General features: G+C 40.1%; 1 protein-coding gene across 7 annotated transcripts in view; it reads left to right on the forward strand.

Annotated features, from left to right (window-relative positions):
* The window catches only part of LOC131398561 (ral guanine nucleotide dissociation stimulator-like), a 257569-nt gene that overhangs the window by 32869 nt on the left and 202537 nt on the right, over nt 1-22163 (forward strand). The gene's annotated exons all lie outside the window — the stretch shown is intronic.

Below are 22163 nucleotides of genomic sequence, written 5' to 3' on the forward strand. Positions count from 1 at the left end.
GGCATTCGCTCTCAGGACAGTCGGTCCCCAGTCCTTTACTAGTTCCCAAATCCTAACATTTCTGTGTTTTCTGACTACTCATTTGCTTAGTCCATTGACCACTTGGTGTTCATAGAAGTTAAATCAATAGTGACATTATCAACCACCCCTTTGTTAATGACTTACTTCCATATCCCAGATGTTCACATAATCCAAATGCTTATGTTCAAAAGTAAATAATTCAGAAAACATATTCACCCACGACAAATTCCTGATCTCTAATATATTTTTTTTGATTTTTATTGATATTTTAATGGTTTCTAACATTGTGAAATTTTGGGTTGTACATTTTTGTTTGTCCATCACCCCATATATGACTCCCTTCACCCCTTGTGCCCACCCCCCACCCCCACTTCCCGGGTAACCACAGTCCAGTTTTCTCTGTCCATGTGTTGGTTTATATTCCACATATGAGTGAGATCATACAGTGTTTGTCTTTCTCTTTCTGGCTTATTTCACTTAACATAATGCGCTCCAGGCCCATCCATGTTGTTGCAAATGGGACGATTTTGTCTTTTTTTATGGCTGAGTAGTATTCCATTGTATATATATACCACATTTTCCTAATCCATTCGTCAGTCGAGGGACACTTAGGTTGCTTCCACTTCTTGGCTATGGTGAATAATGCTGCAATGAACATAGGGGTGCATAAGCCTCTTTGGATTGTTGATTTCAGGTTCGTTGGATAGATTCCCAGTAGTGGGATGGCTGGATCATAGGGCATCTCTATTTTTAATTCTTTGAGGAATCTCCATACCGTGTTCCATAGAGGCTGCACCAATTTGCATTCCCACCAGCTGTGTGTGAGGGTTCCTGTTTCTCCACATCCTCTCCAACATTTGTTGTTTTTTGTCTTGGTGATTATAGCCATTCTAACAGGTGTGAGGTGGTATCTTAGTGTTGTTTTGATTTGCATTTCCCTGATGATTAGTGATGTTGCGCATCTTTTCATGTGCCTATTGGCCATCTGTATATCTTCCTTGGAGAAGTGTCTCTTCATTTCCTCTGCCCATTTTTTGATCGGGTTGTTTGTTTTTTTGTTGTTCAGTTGTGTGAGTTCTTTATATATTATGGAGATCAACCCCTTGTCAGATGTATGTTTTGCAAATATTCTCTCCCAGCTGGTTGGTTGTCTGTTCATCTTGATTCTGGTTTCATTAGTCTTATAAAAGCTCTTTAATCTGATAAAGTCCCACTTGTTTATTTTTTCTTTAGTTTCCCTAGTCTGGGTAGGCATGTCATCCGAAAAGATTCCTTTAAAACCAATGTCAAATAGTGTGTTGCCTATATTTTCTTCTATGAGTTTTATATTTTCAGGTCTCACCTTCAGGTCTTTGATCCATTTTGAGTTAATTTTTGTGAATGGCGATAGCACATGGTCCACTTTCATTCTTTTGCATGTGGCTGTCCAGTTTTCCCAACACCATTTATTGAAGAGACTTTCCTTTCTCCATTGCATGTTCTTAGCACCTTTTTCGAAAATTAGCTGTCCGTATATGTGTGGTTTTATTTCTGGGCTTTCAATTCTGTTCCATTGCTGATCTCTAATATTTTTATTCAAACACTCATACAGTAGATACCTGTGGCTCATGATCAGAAGTAATGCTAGATCACCGATCCTCACCTTAATTTCCTCCTCCATCTATCAATCCTGAATTCCATGGACTATGATCTCAATAATTTCCTTGGAATAATAAAAAATTCATTACCACTCATTTATGTTGTAAACCTCCAAACCCAGACGATCCCGATTATCTGCCATGCCGCAGCTACTGCTGGTCTTATAACAAGCTGAAGAAAAAGCATGAAACATGATCTTTTGGTACCACTGTAAATACAAAACCATCTGCATCAACTGGGAAGCATCCATAATGCCTGGAAATTTTGTTCTCTTGTTTTGTGTTGGCTCAATAAAAAGAAGACAAATCAATTTGAAAAATGGGTAAGGGACCAGAGTAGACTTTTTCTAATGAAGACATACAAGTGGTCAACAGGTGTATGAAAAGGTGTTCAGCATCACTAATCATCAGGGAATGCAAATCAAAACCACAATGAGCTATCACTTCACACCTGTTAAGATGGCCATTATCAAAAAAACTAAAGATGGCAAATGTTGGTGAGGATGTGGAGAAAAGGAACCCTTGTGGGAATGTAAACTAGTACAACCATTATGGAAAACAGTATGGAGCTTACTCCAAAAATGAAAACTAGCATATGATCCAGCAATCCCACTTCTGGTATATGCCCACAGGATTGAACTCAGGGTCTCAAAGAAATACCTGCACTCTAATGTTCATTGTAGCTAATTCACGATAGCCAAGATATGGAAGTAACCTAAATGTCACTGATGGATGAATGGATAAAGAAATGGAATATTAGTCAACCTTGAAAAAAGAAGGAGTTCCTGCCATTTTTGACAACATGGATGGACCTAGAAGACATTATGCTAAGCGAAATAAGGCAGACAGAGAAAGGCAAATACTCACTTATATGTGGAATCTTAAATAGTCAAACTCATACAAGCAGAGGTTAGAATGGTGGTTACCAGGGGTTGAGGGGATGGAGAAATGGGGAGCTGATGTTCAAAGGATACAGAGTTTCAGTAATCAAGATAAATAAGTTCTGGAGATCTAGGATATGGCATAGTGCTTACAGCTAACAAGACTGTCTTGCATTCATCACATTTGTTAATAGTGTAGATATTAAGAGTTCTTACCACAGAATAATAGTAATAAAGGAGGTGAGAGAAAACTTTGGGAGGTGATGGATATGTTTGTGGCCTTGATGGTGGTGACAGTCTCAAGGGTGTACGCTTATGTCCAAATTCATCAAGCTGTGTATGGAAAAGTATGACATCATCATTGATTCTTCTGCACCTTGAAATACGCCGTGTCCTCATCATAAGAGAAAAAAATTTGTAACTATGTATGGGGACGGATGTTAACTGGACTTATTGTGGTGATCATTTCAACATTTATACAAACATTGAATCATTATGTTGTACCGCTGAAACTAATTTAATGTTGTATGTTAACATTACCTCAATAAAAAAAAAGCACACAACAGAAAAAAACATTTGAATATTGTAAATGAGTTCAGTGAATCCCTGAAACTGCCCCATTCCCATATGAGAGTTACAGGAAGCAGTGAGGATGAAGTAAGATGGAAGAAAGTTGTACAAAACAGTATTCAAATTAAAATCATTTAAGTTGTTATCAGCTCCTTGTCGCAAAGTTCTGTGAGCACCGATCTTCTTTCACATTTTTCCTGGAAAAGCATACCTTCAGATCCAACCCATAATAGTTTCCTCATTTGCTCTAATAAGAAAATTTTAACTTAATAAATAAAACCAAAAGCATCCCTTATGTATGAATAAAGTTAGTGAACTTTACAGAGAAAAGAGCATATTTGGACAATCTCAATAAAGGAAACAGAAGAGCGGAATGATGATGAAGTCTCATTCAAGCTTATCTTTGAAAGCCAGTAAAACCAGGTTATCTTTTCAAGAATGTGTGTAAAGCTGTCAACCTTGGAAAATAGAAATAGTGGCCTCCTCTGCAGCAAAGGGCAGGCTTGCTTACTGCCCAGTATAATAAAAATAACATCCCTCCCCAGGCAAAGGTCAGCAGGCTTCCTGCCTGTTATCAAAGCTTTGAGTTCCTTAAGCTCTGAGTTCTTGCAACCCTCTGCATGTCTCCTGGCCCACTGTGTATCATCCTGTAGGAAGTGGGATTTAGTGAACCAGTGAAAATGTTGATACTCTGGCCACTGCCATTGCTGTGTCATTAAGTCCTGTGTCTCTTACCCATGGGCCTCCTGTCTTTTGCCAGCATCTGTAAGACCATGGTAGGCTAACTTATTGGCTTGCAGGTAAGGTAAAATATCAGACCATTCACAGTTCCTGACAAGCCCTTAAAGTAACTAGTAGTCTTAGGAACAGAGAGCTATCCAGAACAATATGCATGGATGGTCTTCATAGAAGACTTCATGCAACCAAAACTTTAATATGTCTCTCTGACCTCTTTTATTTCTACCTCAATTAGAAGGAGAGGCACCAAGCTTTATAGACCTAGGGTTTGTGCAAGCCACCTGGAGACCCAGTGACCAGAAACTTCCCATGGGGAGCAAAGACAGATGGGCATATTTCCAAAATGGACCCATATGCCTCCCGATCATCCAAAAGACAGTACATTATCTTAATTTATGATGATTTGATTCATTAAAATCTTGTGATGGGCCAAAGATACACTTCTAAGAGGAATGAGGCACATGGCAGTTGTAAGCAGATTAAGACATTTGGTGAATATCAAACTCTGAACTAACTTTAGTGTTCTAATCAATCAAAAGGTACAACAAATTTAATTAGGTAGATTAAGTGATATTTAATGGTATGCCTGATTATTACTCTGCAATAATTAACAAGCAGCTTATGTAAATAACTACAATTGGTCTTTAAAATATGATAGTCAGGACTGCTTGAGATAAGCTGGAGAGAAGGAAGGGGAGAAATAGATAAAAGCTAGCTGCTCTGAAGCCACTCTCAAGACCCCTGGATCTACATGTAACCCAGGAGATCGAGGCAGATGGCTGTGTGCCTAGATCCTCCTGCACTGTGGTTCTCAGGGATGTCACAGGGCTGAAGCAGCTTCCTGAATCGTGTTTACATGTCCATGTGTACAATACATTTGACCATGGGGATGAACCACCATTCAATCATCCCTTATACCCCTCTAATTAACAATTAGATTTCAGAATCATTGTACCATTACATGATAATTTAATCCTCAAACCTGTAGGATGGCGAGCTAAAAGAAAATCAAATTTCAATGGCTTCTTTTCTTTGAAGGACCAAGATGTTCTTTCACACTTAGAATCTGGATTAGAGGATAAATCCATTAAGTCAATGGAAAGAAGAAATGGACAGAGGGATATTTCATTCATATATACACAGTTTGCACTGTGGCAAAAATAGAGTTATATTTTAAAAAATTAGAATTTTTTGAAATTTTATAGATATTACAGACTTTGTTCTGCTTATACTCCCTTTGGTTTACCAAATCAAACTCACTCTTTAATGGGCATTTCTAGCATTGAGTGCTAATAACAGCAGCTTTTTTAAATTCTTATTTTTCCCAGGTGAAAGACCAAGGGAAGAGGTCGTCAAGAGGTCAAGTCTAATCTACCTATGGATGTGGCAGCCTTAACTATGGATGTTCAAACCAAACATTGCCAGCAGAACCACATCTCTTCACCCATAGGTGAGTTTTTACTAGTAATCACAGAGACTTGAGGATATCAAAGGAAATTCTTTATTAAGAACCAAAGTTATAGATTCCTATCTTGGGTTCATTACTTTGAATTTTTGACCCAAATCATATGCATTTATTGGACCATGTTCAATTCTATGATCTTTAGAAGATGCAGCCTACAGCTGAAGAGAAACAGATATGACACCAATATCTTACCCTCTCTGAAGCCCAACTGAGAGCCCCTGGAGTCAGAAGTTTTCAAGACAAGAAAAAGTCATTCTTCTTCTGAACAGAGAGCGTAGAGGCTATTCAAACATTCACCTTTAAATTGTTAACATGACTTGTTAGATTGTGATGGAGCAAGCCTCATACCTTCTAAGTTTCATGATTTTTCTCCAGAATACTGAGAGGGATGACCTTAAAGTCCAGTTTCCCCATAAATGTCTTTATTCAGTGATAAAATTAAATTCCCTATAAAATAATTCCCATAGGGCTGGCCCCGTGGCTTAGTGGTTAAGTGCTCTGCTACTGGTGGCCCGGGTTCAGATCCGACATGCACTAACACGCCGCTTCTCCGGCCATGCTGAGGCCACATCCCACATACAGCAACTAGAAGGATGTGCACCTATGATGTACAACTATTTACTGGGGCTTTGGGGGAAAAAAAGGAGAAGGATTGGCAACAGATGTTAACTCAGAGCCGGTCTGCCTAGGCAAAAAGAGGAGTATTGGCATGGATGTTACCTCAGGGCTGATCTTCCTCACACACACAAAAATAATAATAATAATAATAATAATAGTAATAATAATACCCATAAAATTGTTAAAAATATATCATAGTCTCTGACCAAGAGGAAACAAGGCAAATTGAGCAGTTGAATAGCAGTGTAATAAACTCCATACAAGGATCTTACTGCAGCATTATGTATAATAGTGAAACTGGACATAATCCCATCTCTATCAAAGAAGAGATAAACAGATCATGGTATTCCTGTTCTTTGGAGTACCTCTAAAACTTCTAAAAAGCTAAGTTAGTGTGGCAAGCACTGATAAGGAGAGACAGCTATGATATATGGTTTGGGAAACAGCAAATTGCAAAATGATGTAGTTGTGTCATTTATGTTAAAAAAAAATTTATGTGTATTTATAAATTCATAGGAAATGTCCAGAAGAATAAGCTGCAATCTCTTAACTATAGTTCCTTCTGAGTAGGGGAGTGAGTTTGCAGGGAAAGAGATGGATGGGGGAGGTTTCACTTTACTCTACATAGATCTGGGTAATTTGACTTTTTTTATAGTACGTAATTCTTTCATAATTAGAAAAATGAGTGATGTGACCATTTGGTGCAGGACAACAGTATTATGTTCTCCAGTCTCTGTACTGTATGTTACTGCACAGCGCAGAATGCAGAAGAAAGCCCAGAGGAGCAATGAAGACAAAGAAGACATGACACCTGCAAAAAGTCAGTGAAGTATTTCTACATAACCAAACTTCCAGGTGAGTGACGGTCAGTATCTTCCACTGCTCCAGCTCTCGCAATAAACCTAGAACCTGCCCAGGGTAAGCTGGAGGACCACACCTGACTAGTCCACTCCCTGCATGGGGCCGGTTTGTGCAGGGTGACTGCCATCAAGCAGGAAAATGGACTCAGGATGGGGCATGTGCCTTTGGAGGGGATGGCAGAGAGGCACAAATTGGAACGCCAGCTAAGTGCACACACCTGAGAGGCGGAGTTCCAAGTGGAGACTCAAAATGTACCAAGAAACTGTGTGAAGTGAAGGAAGCTACTCGACCTCTCTGAGCCTCAGTGTCCCCCCCTGTAAAATGGGGATCACAGGCCAACTTCACAGAGCTGTTGGGGAAGATACATAAAAGTGCCTGTGACAGTCAGTGTCACATTATTAACAAAGTCGTCTCCGACTTCAGAAAATCAATGAAAAGAATAATGTTGATGACACCAAAGACGAGATGCCCAGCTTCATAAGCAGCCCCAGCAGCATGAGAATGAGAGGAGCTCCGAGTAAGCAGGGTTCTTCACAGCTCCACTGGAGACGATGAACATGGGCTACACCACGATAAGGGGCTGTTGTACAGTGACACGTGTAGTGAGAGTGGGTCCCTAAAGACACTGTGAAATAGAGTTACACACAGTGGCTCCTAGGAAACAACTACAAAGCAATGAACGCAGCAGATAGGAGTGAGAATGGGGCAAGCAGAGGAGGGTCAGAGCTACAAAATCTGACGGAAGACACTGAACCAAGACGAGTGCCCAGCTCTGTCAACAGCTGCTGTGGTTGCGCCAGGAGATCAAACGTTTGAGACAGCCATTGTGGGGACTGCTGGGAGCACAGTTGTCACTGCGGCCACACTTCAACAGCAGTGCATCGGAGCACACACACCCGGAGACTTTCCTCTCCATTAATCCTTGTTTTAAGATGATGAATATCCTCATGTTACAATGTTTCCTTCCAACACTTGTGGACAAGTGTCATCAGAACCCCCTGAAGAGGGCACAGGCCAGAATAGGATGGAACACTGGGGGCTGGGGGAGCGGCGCTGCACCTGACTACACGGACTATCACCTGGGCCTATTGAACACAAGAGAAGAACCCGAGGATGTGGTCTAATGAGACTTCCCTGTCTTGCCACATTCAGGGACACTACACACTTTCTCATCCTTTCTTTACAAAAATGTTAAAGAATTCTTGTGTCATTAATTCATACAGAGGCAAATTCTTGACAAAGTGACAGGGTCCAGTTTCCATGACCAGGTTTTTCAGTTGTTTTGATAATATCCCACATTCAGGAATCGGAAATGTAACCTATTGGGACGTGTAATATAAACAGGGACTTTTTTTCCTGTAGGTCAACGCCCAGGTTTTTAGGGACGACATAAATCATGAAAGCTGCACAGGTTTTAATAAGACTTTTAAGTTAATTTACCAATCTCAGGAAAAGAGAATTTGGCAATTCAAGTTTTTTGTTTCTGCATTCAAACGTACAGTACAGCCAAGAGAATGAGCAGAAAAAAATTAACAGGAAGGTCTTGCTTGCATTTTATCTTTTGCAAATAAGCAGGATATTTTATGTTCTATTCCTTTCACCACTCTAATCAATTTTTAAAGAATATGGTACCTCTGACTATCCCTAGGCATGTTTATCCGGGAACCTTGTCAGAATCCAAACCAGAGATGTTAAAGCTGACGGGTTTCAAGTGCTGTCTACCTTGAACGTCCCTCTCCCAAAGCTGGACGACTGGTCTCTTACTGAATGATCAGAGTCACCACCTGTGTCCCTGAGAGACTGGCCACTCATGCCTGAGCTGAGATTAGGTGATCAATCTAAAGGGCAAAATGCTTAAGCTATTCTCGTCTTAAGGTTGCTGTTTTGGAGGCCACTGCACTGGAATGCGTTGGTGAAAACGGTCTACTAGATACTTGCCTGGGAATTGGGTTGTTCTCCTCTGCTCTTAGCGGATCCTGGGGAAACCAATGATTAACCTCACAGATGCCTCAACTTCCACATCTGCAAAAAAAACAAGCAACAGCCAATGTTACCACTCTGCAAAGCTCTTAAGTTGTACTTGCAAGAGCGGCCACAAGAGCGAATCTCTCTCAAAAGCTGATGAAAGGATGGCACTTTGGCTGGAGAAGGCAGAGGGCATCAGGCAAAGTGGAAAGTTTCTGGGATGTCAAACCAGTTCCCATAAGCAGTTTAGAGAAGCACCTGGCCCTGGACTTGGTAGGAGGCTGTGGAAAGACCCACAGGCACGCAGGTGGGAGGAGGAATCAAGCAATGGAGGGAGGCGGTGTGGAAGAGGCACAAGTCCGACTTCTATTTTGGACAAAACCAGTTGCACGCTGCAGGCCCTGGGCTGCCCATGCAGCTGCCACATCCTCCTAACTCCCTGGTCCTACTCCTCCCGTCACATCCCTCCGGGACTCAGCCTACATGCAGCAGGTGCAGGACCAGAGTCCTGAGTCAAGGGCGGTTTGGCCCTCGGCCAAGCGCACACAGCCCTGCTCCTCCCTCCAGGGTTAGGCACAGCCCCATGCCCACAGCCTCCTGGGATTTGTAGTCCTGCGGTCCTGCAAGATCCCAGCTGGGAGCGGTTAAGAGACAAAAGCTCCCAGCATACACAGCTAGGGGCCCCAACTCCCACCTTGTCCCCCCGCCCTTGGTCCCCATCCCTCTGCTTCTCCACCCCACCCTCTACCCCGCCTCTTCTCTATACCATGACCACTCTCTATGCCCTGCCCACCCCCCAGAGTATGCGCAGTGTGGTTGGGCTGCATCCCTTGAGGCCGGCACTCAGGTAGGGGTGGGGCTCACCAGCCTGGCTATTGCTGAGGATGCTTGCAGCCCTCGTGGAAACTTCCTGGCCAGTATTTGAAGTGTAAATTCAATATCTAAAATGGAAATACTGGGTGCCTGGGATTCTGGAATTTGCCTTTTCAAGGCCACCTGTCCTACCATCCCCTCCATCCCTCCAGGTTGCCATGATCCTCCCTCTGGCTCCCGTGGTCAAGGTCGCTGCAGAGATCCTTCCCTTGGACCTCGCCCACCTGAAGGGTCCATACTCATCATAAAAACTCAAAGCCGGTGACGTCAGCATCATGGCGGAGTGAGCTTTCCCGTGAATTCTTCCCCCACAAAATACAACAAAAGTAACAGCCACAGACAAACAACGGAATCCCAGACAGTCAAAAGCTGGAGCGGAGGGATCCACACTGCCGCACATCTGAGAGCGGAACGTGCTGGGCCCCCGGAGGAAGTGGGGAGAGGTAAGGAGAACTCCGCTCCCTCCCCATCAGATCAGCGATCCGGTCCGCGCGGCTCCCAGAGAGGGGGGAGGGGCGGCCCTCGGCGGGAAACTGCAGCTCTTCGGGCGCTCTCAACCAGTGGGAAACTCCCGCACAGAGGGCTCAGAGGAGCCACAGGGCTACCATCAACATCTGAGCAACCCAGAGAGCGGATAAAGAGGGGCAAACGAGAAGCCTCCCACGTCAGGGACCCAGAGGGCAAAAGAGAGAGCTCCCCCCTCCCCACAACCCGGAGTCTGCAGCTCGACCAGATCTAGCGGTCCGAGGCAGACCTGAATAAATTGGACTGGACCCGTGGATCGCAGTGGGGAAAAGAAACAAAACAAAACAAAACAAAACTGCGGATCGCAGCAGAAAAACTGGGGCAGAGCGCAGGGGGCTTAGACTACACAGCCCTTCACCACCACACAGTGGCGGCAGGTGGAAAGTGCAACCAGAGACTTCCAGGATGAGGAAAACCAAAACCAACACAGGAACCACAATGCAAAAATATATGAAATCACCAGACCAGAAACAAAATGACAAGCAACCAGAAATCAACCCCGAAGACACAGAAATCCATAAACTAAATGACAGAGATTTCAAAATAGCTATCATAAAAACACTCAACGAAATACGAGACAACACAGACAAACAATTCAATGAGATTAGGAGTTTCTTCACAAAAGAGATTGAAATCATAAAGAAAAACCTATCAGGGCTGATGGAGATGAAGAACACAATGGAGGAGATAAAGGAGAATCTGGAATCTTTAAAGAACAGAGCTGACAATATGGAGGAAAGAATTAGTACTTTAGAGGATAGGAATACAGATATACTCCAGATGGAAGAAGAGAGAGAACTAAGACTAAAAAGAAATGAAGAAAGACTCCGAGAAATATCGGACTCTATTAGAAAATGTAACATAAGAATTATAGGTATTCCTGAGGGAGAGGAGAGGGAAAGAGGAACAGAGAGCCTATTCAAGGAAATAATAGCTGAAAATTTCCCAAATCTGGGGAAGGAGCAGGAAATACCAGTAAGCGAAGCCAACAGGACTCCTATATATATTAACAGACAAAGGCCTTCACCACGACACCTAGTGGTAAGGCTAGCCAGGGTCAACGACAAAGAAACAATATTAAGGGCAGCTAGACAAAAACAAAAAATAACGTACAAAGGAACTCCCATCAGGCTCTCAGCGGATTTCTCAACAGAAACTTTTCAGGCTAGAAGAGACTGGAATGATATATTCAAAATACTAAAAGACAAAAACTTTCAGCCAAGAATACTCTATCCAGCAAAAATATCCTTCAAATATGATGGAGAAATAGTAACTCTCCCAGATAAACAAAAGCTAAGGGAGTTCATGGCCACGAGACCGCCACTACAAGAAATACTCAAGAAGGCCCTCAGGCCCGAAAACAAGAAGAGAAAGGGAACACAAAGCTTGGAGTAAGGAGAAAAGTAGGCAGACAAAATCAGAGAAATAGTAGATCTTTACCGGAATAGGTTAGCAACCACTTAAATACTAAACTCAAAGATCAAAGGAAGAAATTCACCAAAAATAAATTTAACCTCATCACTGTAAACACACAGCCACAACACAAGATAGAATAAGGTATAACAAGAGCAACTTAGAAGGGGAAGAGGAAAGTGACTGAATTGACTTAGTATAAGGAAATAGGAGGCTATCAGATAATGGACTATCTCATACAGAAGATTTTTTGCCCAAACCTCAAGGTAACCACTAAACAAATAATCAAATTAAAACCACATATGATAAACAAAGAGAAAACTAGAAGAATCATAAGACAGAACAACCAAACTGAATTGGCAGTCCAAAACAAATGGGACAAGAAACAAAGGAAATGCAAAAGAACCAGAAAATAAGTGACAAAACAGCAACATTCAACCCTCATATTTCAATAATTACCCTAAATGTAAATGGATTGAACTCTCCAATCAAAAGATACAGAGTGGCAGGATGGATTAAAAAGCAAGACCCAACAATATGCTGCCTTCAGGAAACACATCTTAGCACTAAAGACAAGCACAGGCTCAGAGTGAAAGGATGGAAGACAATACTCCAAGCTAATGGCAAACAAAAGAAAGCAGGTGTTGCCATACTCATATCAGACAAAGTAGACTTCAAGATAAAACAGGTTAAGAAAGACAAAGAAGGGAAATATATAATGATAAAAGGGACACTCCATCAAGAAGACATATCACTTATAAATATATATGCACCCAACATAGGAGCACCAATGTACATAAAACAACTATTAACAAACCTAAAAGGAGAAATCAACAACAACACAATAATAGTAGGGGATCTTAACACCCCACTTACAGCAATGGATAGATCATCCAGACAAAAAGTTAATAAAGAAATATTAGACTTAAATGAAAAACTGGACGAGATGGACCTAGTAGACATATACAGAGCACTCCACCCAAAAACAGCTGACTACACATTCTTCTCAAGCGCGCATGGAACATTCTCTAGGATAGACCATATGTTGGGAAACAAAGCAAGCCTCAATAAATTTAAGAGGATTGAAATCATAACAAGCATCTTTTCAGACCATAAGGCTATGAAACTGGAAATGAACCAGGAAAAAAAAACTGGGAAAGTGACAAAAATGTGGAGATTAAACAACATGCTACTGAACAACCAATGGATCATTGATGAAATTAAAGGAGAAATCAAAAACTATCTGGAAACAAACGAAAATGATAACATGCCATATCAAACCATATGGGATGCAGCAAAAGCGGTCCTGAGAGGGAAACTCATAGCGATACAAGCCCACCTTAACAAACAAGAAAAAGCCCTAATAGGCAACCTTAAATTACACCTAACAGAACTAGAAAAAGAAGAACAAACAAAGCCCAAAGCCAGCAGAAGGAGAGAAATAATAAAAATCAGAGCAGAAATAAATGATATTGAGACCAAAAAAACAGTAGAAAGGATTAATGAAACAAAGAGTTGGTTCTTCGAGAAGATAAACAAAATAGACAAACCCTTAGCCAGGCTAACTAAGAAAAAAAGAGAAAAGGCTCAAGTAAATAAAATTAGAAATGAAAGAGGAGAAATTACAACGGATACCATGGAAATACAGAGGATTATAAGAGAATACTATGAGAAATTATATGCCAACAAATCGGACAATCTAGAAGAAATGGATAAATTCTTAGACTTATACAACCTCCCAAAATTGAACCAAGAAGAAATGGAGAATCTGAATAGACCAATCACAAGTAAAGAGATTGAAATAGTAATCAAAAACCTCCCAAAAAATAAAAGTCCAGGACCAGATGGCTTCTCCAGTGAATTTTACCAAACATTCAAAGAAGATTTAATACCCATCCTCCTCAAACTATTCCAAAAAATAGAGGAAGATGGAACACTTCCTGAATCATTCTACGAGGCCAACATCACCCTGATACCGAAACCAGACAAAGACAATACAAAGAAAGAAAATTACAGGCCAATATCGCTGATGAACATTGATGCAAAAATCCTCAACAAAATATTGGCAAACCGAATACAACAATATATTAAAAAGATCATACACCATGATCAAGTGGGATTTATACCAGAGACGCAGGGATGGTTCAACATCCGCAAATCAATCAACGTGATACATCACATCAACAAAACAAAGAATAAAAACCACATGATCATCTCAATAGACGCAGAGAAGGCATTTGACAAGATACAACATCCATTTATGATAAAAACTCTCAATAAATTGGGAATAGAAGGAAAGTACCTCAACATAATAAAGGCCATATATGACAAACCCACAGCTAACATCATACTCAACGGGGAAAGACTGAAAGCCATTCCTCTGAGAACAGGAACGAGGCAGGGCTGCCCACTCTCACCACTCCTGTTCAACATAGTACTGGAGGTTTTGGCCAGAGCAATTAGGCAAGAAAAAGGAATAAAAGGAATCCAAATAGGTAACGAAGAAGTGAAACTCTCACTATTTGCAGATGACATGATTGTATATATAGAAAACCCTAAAGAATCTGTTGGAAAACTGTTAGAAACAATCAACAACTACAGCAAAGTTGCAGGGTACAAAATCAATCTACAAAAATCAGTTGCATTTCTATATGCTAATAATGAACTAACAGAAAGAGAGCTCAAAAAGATAATACCATTTACAATTGCATCAAAAAGAATAAAATACCTAGGAATAAATCTTACCAAGGAGGTGAAGGACCTATACAATGAGAACTACAAGACATTATTGAGGGAAATCAACGATGACATAAAGAAATGGAAAGATATCCCATGCACGTGGATTGGAAGAATAAACATAGTTAAAATGTCTATATTACCTAAAGCAATCTACAGATTCAATGCAATCCCAATCAGAATCCCAATGACATTCTTCACAGAAATAGAAAAAAGAATACTAAAATTTATATGGGGCAACAAAAGACCCCGAATAGCTAAAGAAATCCTAAAGAAAAAGAACAAAGCAGGAGGCATCACAATTCCTGACTTCAAAACATACTACAAAGCAATAGTAATCAAAACAGCATGGTACTGGTACAAAAACAGACACACAGATCAATGGAACAGAATTGAAAGCCCAGAAATAAAACCACACATATACGGACAGCTAATTTTCGACAAAGGTGCTAAGGACACGCAATGGAGAAAGGAAAGTCTCTTCAATAAATGGTGTTGGGAAAACTGGACATCCACATGCAAAAGAATGAAAGTGGACCATGTGCTATCGCCATACACAAAAATTAACTCAAAATGGATCAAAGACCTGAAGGTGAGACCTGAAACTATAAAACTCATAGAAGAAAATATAGGCAACACACTATTTGACATTGGGTTTAAAGGAATCTTTTCGGATGACATGCCTACCCAGACTAGGGAAACTAAAGAAAAAATAAACAAGTGGGACTTTATCAGACTAAAGAGCTTTTATAAGACAAATGAAATCAGAATCAAGATGAACAAACAACCAACCAGCTGGGAGAGAATATTTGCAAAACATACATCTGACAAGGGGTTGATCTCCATAATATATAAAGAACTCACACAATTGAACAACAAAAAAACAAACAACCCGATCAAAAAATGGGCAGAGGAAATGAACAGACACTTCTCCAAGGAAGATATACAGATGGCCAATAGGCACATGAAAAGATGCTCAACATCACTAATCATCAGGGAAATGCAAATCAAAACAACACTAAGATACCACCTCACGCCCGTTAGAATGGCTATAATCACCAAGACAAAAAACAACAAATGTTGGAGAGGATGTGGAGAAACAGGAACCCTCATACACAGCTGGTGGGAATGCAAATTGGTGCAGCCTCTATGGAAAACGGTATGGAGATTCCTCAAAGAATTAAAAATAGAGATGCCCTATGATCCAGCCATCCCACTACTGGGAATCTATCCAACGCACCTGAAATCAACAATCCAAAGAGGCTTATGCACCCCTATGTTCATTGCAGCATTATTCACCATAGCCAAGAAGTGGAAGCAACCTAAGTGTCCCTCGACTGACGATTGGATTAAGAAAATGTGGTATATATATACAATGGAATACTACTCAGCCGTAAAAAAAGACAAAATCGTCCCATTTGCAACAACATGGATGGGCCTGGAGCGTATTATGTTAAGTGAAATAAGCCAGAAAGAGAAAGACAAACACTGTATGATCTCACTCATATGTGGAATGTAAACCAACACATGGACAGAGAAAACTGGACTGTGGTTACCCGGGAAGTGGGGGTGGGGGGTGGGGGGTGGGCACAAGGGGTGAAGGGAGTCATATATGGGGTGAAGGACAAACAAAAATGTACAACCCAAAATCTCACAATGTTAGAAACCATTAAAATATCAATAAAAATGTAAAAAAAAAAAAAAAAAAAAAAAAAAAAAAAAAAAAAAACTCAAAGCCATGACACTTGCCAAATTGAGCCAAAAATGGAAAGATCCAGGGGGCCACGCAAGGGCGAGGGCATTAATAGATACTTGGAAGTATTAAAATCCATCTGATGATGCCATGAGTGAACATGTTCCACTTTAAAACAAAACACTTGTTATTCTGAGATATTGAGTTAGGATCTTTGTGCAAATATGCAGGATTTAAAATGTTTATTGATGTATAACATGCGTACAGAAATATATACAGAAGTCATCCATGTAAACCTCAAAGAATTTTTACAAAGTGAACACACTTGTGTGACCAAGAACTAGCACCAGCTTGTCAGGCGCTGACAATCCCTTTCTCCCTCCTTCCTCCCAAAAGGTAACCGATATCTTACCAGCAAACACTGTATATCGAGTTTGTCTTCTTATACGAGCGTTTTATTACAGAACAATTTAAACAATATACAAAATAAACAAAATAGCATAGTAGGCCCATCACCCAGGTTCAACAACTGCTAATTGTCTGCCAATTTTGTTTCATCCACATTCCATCCCATTCCCACCTCACTTTATTATTCTTTTAGTCCTTTGTGTGTGAGGATGTAAGATGTACGCACACTGAAAAGCACAACTCTCAACTGTACAGTTTTGGCAAATAAACATGCCCATATAACCTTCACCCCTTTAAGAATAGAATAGTTCCATCACCCCCAGAAAACTCCTTCCTGTTCCTTCCCAGGCAATTTTTTCTTTCCCCCGAGGCAACCACTGATCTGGTTTTTTCATCATAGGTTCATCTTGGCTGAAATCATCCCACGTGTTTTGTTTTCTGTCCAGCTTGCCTCCCTCGGCACGAGGTTGATGAGACTCACCCAGCATGTGTGTGTCAGCGTTTGCTCCTTGGCAGGGCTGAGGGCGTTCTGCTCTGTGGTTGCCCTACAGTGTGCTCGTCTTTCTCCTGGGGACGTGCAGGTCATCTCCTGTGAACATTCTTGTACAAACCCTTTTTTTTGCTGCTTAATTCCTTTATTAGCATTTAAGTGACACACCTTTGCATTTTATAGTGGTTGGTCCAGATTACAATATGCATCTTTAACATATCACAGCCTACCTAGACTTAATAGTGCACCAGTTTAACCAATGTAAAATATGGAAGCCTTGCTACAGAATAGTTCCATTTACCTATGTCTGTCCCTTATGTTATTGTTGTCATAAATTTTACATCTACCCATGTTATAAATCCCACAGTACGGTGTTATAATTTTTGCTTTAAATAGTCATAGGTCTTTTAAAGAAATTAAGAGAAAAAATTTAAGTATTTGGAGGGAGATGCTTTGAGGCTCTGCAAATGTACTGTTTCTTCTTTAAGTTTCACCCACAGTTTTTGTATTCATCAGTCACTCTTGCTCATGGTAATTTTTTTTTTTTTTTTTTGTGAGGGAGATCAGCCCTGAGATAACATCCGTGCTAATCCTCCTCTTTTTGCTGAGGAAGACCGGCTCTGAGCTAACATCTATTGCCAATCCTTCTCCTTTATTTTTTGCCCCAAAGCCCCAGTAGATAGATGTATGTCATAGTTGCACATCCTTCTAGTTGCTGTATGTGGGACGAGGCCTCAGCATGGCCAGAGAAGTGGTGCGTCAGTGTGCGCCCAGGATCCAAACCCGGGCCGCCAGTAGCGGAGTGCGCGCACTTAACCGCTAAGCCACCAAGCCGGCCCTTGCTCACAGTATTATTACTGTGGTGTTTTAGTGGCGATTTTCTATTTCATGCTATCCAGCTACGTTTATTATTTGGAATTCTGTAAGGAAGATTCTGCTCCTCCTTCTCCCTTCCTTCTTCCTCTCTTTCTCTCATTCTTTTTTTTTCTCTTTCTTTCTTCCTTTCTTATTTAATCTATTTTATATCAGTATAGACTCATGGATATTTATTTTATTCTCTGGGTAATAATCCAATGCTACCATTATTTATTTTGTTGCTCACAATTTTCCAGCTTGAGCCATTGGGAAGTCTTTCAGATTGATTCCTTTTGACACATCTCATCATTTTCTGTGTTTTGTTAAAGCACTTTCCTACTTTCTGGCACTACAAGATGTTCCAGGTTCATCTTGTATTTTCCATCTCCAGCCCTAGAATTAGCCACTTCTCCAAGAAAACCTGCTTCTTTTAATTGGAGAATGATATAAACCCAGATCTGGGAGCTAGGTGTGCTCATTGATACTAGAGTGTCACTGCTTCTAGACCCACTGAGCGGAGCTTGGAAATGTATGTATAAATAGAAACTCAGGTATACACATCTATCTATTGATCTATCAATCTATCTATCAATCTAACTATCTATCTGGATAGATATATTAAAAGAGACATGGATTCATACTGATACTTCCAACTCCACTCCAGCACCACAGAGTTTATTCTAGCATTCTCCTTTTGTTTATATGTAACTTCTTTTACCAACAGTGAGAAACTTAACTCCAGTTATCTACAATATATTTACTAATGTGTCAACTAGTTTCAGAATTGCTAATCCATACCCTTATGAAAAACACATTTATCACCTAGTGTACAGTGTTTGTGTCCAGTACTTTAGTTTTACAGTATCCCATCAAAGCACTGTCTTCCCAAGTTACTTAGGTCAGGACTTTTCATCCCCACCCCTTCTGTGTGGTTATGTCACATGCTTGTAATACAGTGAGATTCATTTGTCATTGCATTCCATCTGAGTTCCCCAGCATCCTGATTGATTTTTAAAATTTGCAGAGTAAAATTCACTCTTTGCGGTGTACACTTCTATGGGTTTTGACAACTTTATGGTCGTGTATCCACCTCCACAGTACCATACAGAGCTGTTTTTTCACCCTTAAAATTCTCTCATACTGTCTCTTTGTAGTCAACCACTTCCCCCACTCCATCCCTTGGCAACCACTGATCACTTTCCATCCCTGTAATTCTGCCTTTTCTAGAAAGTCATATAGATGGAATTATATACCATATAGCCTTTTGAATCTGGCTTCCTTCACTTAGAGAAATGCATCCAAGATTCATGCATCTTGTTGTGTGAATCAAGAGTTTATCCTTTTTATTGTCAAGTACTATTCTAATGTCTCGATGCACCACAGTTTCTTTCTCCATTCACCTGATGAAGGACATTCAGTTTATTTCCAGCTTTTGGCAATTATGAATAAAATGGCTATAAAGATTCACACAAAGGTTTTTGTTTAAACATGAGTTTTCAATTTGTGTCAGTAAATCTCTAGGTGTGGGATATCTGAGTCATATAATAAGTGTATGTTTAACTTTATAAGAACCTGCTCAACTGTTTTCCGAATGCAACTATCATGTTGCATTCCCAGTTCTAGTTGCTCCTAGTCCTCGCCAGCACTTGGTATTTGCAATTTTATTTTTTATTTTAACCACTAATAGGTGTGTGGTATTTTATTGTGGCTTCTGCTTCCTTTATGAAAGTGAGTTCTGCTAAATATAGAATCCTGTGTTGACTTTTGGGTTTTCTTTCTGCACTTCAAAGATGTTATTTTGTTATTGATTTGTCCCTTTTGTTTTTGATAATGTATCATCCATCATTCACACTATTTCTCCCTGTATGTAATGCCTTCCCCTGTATATATCTATTTCCCTGACTGCTTTCAAGACTTCCCTTTTATCTTTGGATTTTAGCAGCTTGACTATCACGTGCCTAGGTATGGTTTTAACTGTATTTTATTTTGTGTGTTTCCTGACTTTCTTGGATCTAAAATTTAAGATTTTCCACCAAATTTTGGAAATTATGTTATTACTTATTGATTTGCCTTTCAGCCTCATTTAATTTTTCTGTCTCTCCCCTCTCTGCTGGGGACTTAATCATCTCACAGGTTGTAAGGCTCTCTTCATTTTTCTTCAAAATTTTTACATTCTTTTCTTCAGACTGGATAATTTCTATTGCCCTGTCTTCATGTTTTTTCTACTGTTTCTAATCTAATGGTAAACTCAAAGGTATTTTTTTTATTTCATCTTCCTATTTGGTTCTCTTTTGTAATTTCCATTTCTCTGCTGAGTTTCCACATCTGTTCATTCATTATGAGAATATTTTTGTTTATCACCATGATCATCTTTATAATAGCTACTTTCTTATGCTTGTTTGCTAATTGCAGCACCTTGAGGATAGCTTATACTGCCTGCTTTTGCTCATATATGGATTGCACTTTCCTATTTCTTCAAATCCCCTGATTTTTTAAATTGTGTACTGGAAACCATGAATGATAGTTAAAGAGCCTCTGGAGTCTATTGTATTCCTTTGAAGAGTGTTGTTGTTTTTCTAGCAGGGAGTTAACTTGGATGGACTGAAACTCCAATCCTATTTCTTTTACAGTGAGCATAGCTGAAATCCTCATTCAGTTCTTTCATCTTCCAACTGTTTTTACACTATGCCCTCTAGGGCCTACCCTGCATATGTGTTGTTCAAAGATCTACTGATTTGGTGTGTGTAGGGGGGAGACTTTCATACATATTTTGAGATTTTCCTCTTTGTGGGTCCCTCTCTTCCTGAATTTCTCCCCTAACTTTCCAGCTACTCTGCCAGCCCCAAAATACATCCTCTAACATTACAAGTAAGACTGTAGTTTCTCCCCTGTCTGGGTCATGTACAGATTTTGGAATGCTTTGAGGCAAAAGACACAACCTTGCAAATATCTCCTGGTGCAATTCCCATCATTTAAGGGAAGACTCCCTCTCAGTTCTGCTTGCTTTGGAAGAGATTTATACATACACACATATTCACATCTATTATATGTGTATTACATATATCTATATCATGTATAGAATACATGATTCTCTATAAATATATATAATATTTTATGCAGATTTTATCATTGTTATCTGTGAGAGTGTTAGTTCAACGTGCTACTCCACCATTACTGGAAGCCAGACCTCAGTTTTGTTTCTTTTTTGGATTTTATATATGTGGAATTATAAAATATATGGCCTTTTGAATATAATTTCTTTTATGCCACATTATGGTTTTGATGTTTATCCATGCTATTGCATGTAGCTATTGTTTGTTTATTTGTTGAAAATAATTAATTTTTTTAAATGGTCATAAAATATGCATAACATAAAATTGACCATTTTAACCATTTTTAAGTGTACAGTTCAGTGACATTCAGTACATTCACATTATTGTGTAGTTATAACCTCCAACCATCCACAGATCTATTTTCACATTGCACTGAAACTTTGTGCCCATTAAGCAACAACTCCCTGTTCTCCCTCCCTCTTGCCCATGGGAACCAACATTCTCCTTTCTATTCCTATGAATTTGACTACTTTAAGTGCCTTATATGAGTGGAATCATACAGTATTTTTCCTTTTGTGGCTGGCTTTATTTCACTTAGCATAAAGTCCTTAAGGTTCACCCATGTCATAGCTTGTGTCAGAATTCCTTCCTTTTTAAGGGTGAATGGTATTCCACTGTCTGTATCCACCACATTTTTTTTGTCAATTCATCCGTTGATGGACACCTGGCTTGCTTCCAGCTTCTGGCTATTTTGAATAACACTGTTAACAACACGGGTGTATGTATATGTCTGTATACCTCTGCATTGAGTTCTTTTGGTTGTATACCTAAAAATGGTATTCTGAGATTCATTTTCTCCCATGTAGGAGGGTTCCCCACATCTCCAACAAGCAATTCTTGGGATGTCAGCTGGTCGTCAGATAATTCAACTCAATTTGATGCTGTCAACCCAGAGATACATCCGATTCCACAGGTTGAGGGCTCAGTCCTATAAGACTGCACACCCACCCAACCTCACCTCAACTTCAGATGTCAGTTAGAAACCCAGGCTGTTACCTGTACTTCTGACTGACTGGCTATAAACCAGAGGTTCCCACAACCTCCTCCTTGGGTTTGATTAATTTTCTAGAGTGGCTCACAATACTCAGAGAAACATTTACTAGATCACTAGTTTATTATAAAAGGATATAACTCAAGAACAGCCTGATAGCAGTGGCTCATAGGGAAAGGTATGTGAGAAAGGGTACAGAGCTTTTATGCCATCTCCAGGTGCACCACTCTCCAGGCACTCCTTGTCATTGTCAACCTGGAAGCTCTCTGAACCTCCTTCTATTGGGATTTTTATGGAGGATCCCACATGT

This window comes from Diceros bicornis, chromosome 35 (genome assembly GCF_020826845.1).
Source record: "Diceros bicornis minor isolate mBicDic1 chromosome 35, mDicBic1.mat.cur, whole genome shotgun sequence".
NCBI lineage: Eukaryota > Metazoa > Chordata > Mammalia > Perissodactyla > Rhinocerotidae > Diceros > Diceros bicornis.